We start from the raw sequence: 3283 nt of genomic DNA, 5'->3' as shown, positions 1-3283 counted from the left end.
TTGGACTATAAGTCTTCCATACTTATTATAAGGTGAATCCCTCACTAGTATGTTGAAGCTCTCCTCACATGGTGGATTATTGGTTTAGGTTGAGTTTTCTCCCTTTGATAACAAAAGACCTTAAGGCTTTTGATCAAATCAATTCACCACTCTTTTGAGATTTTTACCCCAAACTACAAGGTTTTGATCCTACCTTTGTGATGGTACGTAGTCAATGGGTTTATCCAGTCAAAAAACAAAATTGTAAATAATATGTATATTCTTTTCTCATCTCCCCAATCTTGTTTGTGCAAATCTTTTCACAAATACCAACCTACAATACACTTTGCAAAAAGGGCTCCCTTAGAGTAATAAGGATGTTTTGGGTGCTTAAAACCTTATCATTACATAACCACCCCCTTACCCAAATCTCTGATATTTTTATTAGTTTTTGATTTGATAAAACTTCTTACTTGGTTTTTGTTCGCTTTCTAACCTTTCCTTTGGATAAATAGAAGTACGGTGGCGACTCGAATTGTATGCTTACTTTTGATTTAGCCAATAAATCTAAAGGTAACGAATACCCCGCTACAGAAAAATGGCGACTCTGGTGGGGAAATGCATTCCTAGTGGGTTTAGCCTACTTTTTGCCTGCCAGGAGTTAACATTGGTTCCCTGCAAAGCTATCTTCCAGATACCTCCTTGGCCAATTATCCCCAGCAAGTTGGTCGGTTATCCTCAGTAGTTTGGCTTACAGTTTCTCCCAAGTGAGTTTGCCTACGATTCCCCCCAGTAAGGTTGCTCACGGCAAATTATCCCAGTTGGATTGCCCATAGTCCATCCCTAGCGGAGTTTCCTGATCAGAGCCTGTTGATTTATATTCCCCTCCTTATTGGAAAATATCTTCTAAGTTAAGTTGGTGGTGAAGATGTGTTTTTTCCTTCCCCAACGGAGCTTTGGTTCTCTCTCCCCTTAGCAAAGATGTCTCTCCAGCGGATAAGAGGGAATGTTTAATAGATGAGTCTGTTTGGTGGTTGTTCCCCATAGAATTTCGTGTCTTCCCCATATAAGTTCCCCAATAGAGTTTCTTCTACGTTGAATCTTATCCATGTTGAGCTCCCCGGTAGAGTTTCATCTACGATGGATTTTATGTTTGTTCAATAGAAGATCCCCAGTGGAGCAATTTATTTCTTCTCCCGCTAGAAGAGAATGCTTGCTTGATGTGTATCTGTTTGGTGGTTGTTCCCCACAGAGGCTCACATCTTTCCCTGATAAGATCCCCAAGAGAGTTCTTCTATGATAGATCTTATTGATATCTCTCCATGTTCCCGAGAATTATTGGAAAATCCCCAGTAGTAGGTAGCTGAGACTATGCCTATCCCGAACGGTGGTCTGTGTCTCATGGTATTTGATGCTCCCCACCAGAATTGATTCCTCCTGTGCGCCTGGCCTTTCTATTTTGAGATGTTATACCGGATGTTTGTCCATTGTTTCTTGGACCTGTTTGTGTTAGATATGTCTATTTGTCAGCATTAGTCATACATAAACCACGCATATACATGCATAATTATAACATTCAGATATTCATGTTGCATTCTTTGCCATATATCTTTGCTTGTTATCTCCTGCTGTTGGTGAAATATTCTTCCCCAAGCAGATGTTTGTGTCTGATCTCCCCATATAGAGTCAGCCCCATCGGCTGAAAATGTCTATCTTTCCTTCATCATTCCCCACTAAGTTATGTCCTCGTGGATGGTTTTTGTTCCAGTTTCCTCCCTAAACATGTATTGGGATGGAATTACTCCCCTGAGTTATATCCTTATTGGGTTGAGTCTTGTTTGATTGTGTCTCTCTAGTTTGTTCCTAGATTGACTCCTTTCTTGTTGTTCCCCTGCAGTTCCCTGTGGTTCGGTTGTTCAATTGCTCAATAACCAGTAATTGTCCGTCTTTTCCCAGATGGAACTTTGTGGCCTTCTACCTAGTAACCGGTAGTTGTAAGTCCTACTTCTGTGGTTTTCTACCCAGTAATCGATAGATGTAATCCCCTCTTTGTCGGTTATCTATATCCAATATTCGGTATTGATATTCCTTCATTTTTGAGTATACCACCCAGTGACCGATGATATATCTTTGGCATCATTGCTCTTGTCAATATATGCCCAACGAGTCATCTTTCATTTACCCTTGTTTGGTAATGATTGTTTCTCCTTTGAATTGGTCATCATTATATACCCAGTAACCGGTATCCCGATGTCCATTCTTTTCGGTAGATTTATCCTTTATTAACCCAGTAACCGGTTCTGTATAATCTTCCATACGAGTATATTATCTAAGTTCTGACGGTAATAGATAATATATCTCATGCGCTCTTCAGTCAAAGTCTTTTTTCTTCCCTTTTCGGATGATGAGTGTCTGGGATATGTTCCCAATTCACGCCTGGTTGGTCACCTATTATATGCCCAGTAGCCGAACTCCAAGGGTTTTATCTCTTCTGTTATCTTTGCATGTTTAGGACTATCCCTTCTCTTCTTCTCTCCACTCTAACCCAAGCCAAACTCATTTTGTGCAAACATTGACATTGTTTTCAAACTAAAAACCTAGGCCTTATGCCTTTGATTTTTCAAACACTTTTCATTAATACTCATTTACGAATAAATCTTAATCATAATTTGACTTCACCTTTGTGAATACTTCTAACTTGTAAATACAACTCACTTCAAGTTGTTTTTGTGGTTCCAATGGCCACCTTTGTTAAAACCTTTTTCATAAACAATAGCCATAGGTTTGAGTTATCATAGTGGTTGATGTAAACCTCACCTTATCCTTAGTGATTGGACTATAAGTCTTCCATAATTATTATAGGGTGGATCCCTCACTAGTATGTTGAAGCTCTCCTCACATGGTGGATTATTGGTTTAGGTTGAGTTTTCTCCCTTTGATAATAAAAGACCCTAAGGCTTTTGATCAAATAAATTCACCACTCTTTTGAGATTTTTACCCCGAACTACGAGGTTTTGATCCTACCTTTGTGATGGTACGTAGGCAATGGGTTTATCCATTCAAACAAAAAAATTGTAAATAATATGTATATTCTTTTCTCATCTCCCCAATCTTGTTTGCACAAATCTTTTCACAAATACCAACCTACAATACACTTTGCAAAAAGGGCTCCCTTAGAGTACTAAGGATGTTTTGGGTGCTTAAAACCTTCCCATTGCATAACCAACCCCCTTACCCAGATCTCTGACATTTTTATTAGTTTTTGATTTGATAAAACTTCTTACTTGGTTTTTGTTCGCTTTCT

The sequence above is a fragment of the Lathyrus oleraceus genome, chromosome 2 (genome assembly GCF_024323335.1).
Source record: "Lathyrus oleraceus cultivar Zhongwan6 chromosome 2, CAAS_Psat_ZW6_1.0, whole genome shotgun sequence".
NCBI classification, from domain to species: Eukaryota; Viridiplantae; Streptophyta; class Magnoliopsida; order Fabales; family Fabaceae; genus Lathyrus; species Lathyrus oleraceus.
The sequence above is the reverse complement of the archived record's forward strand: the minus strand, read 5'-3'. Positions refer to the sequence as shown.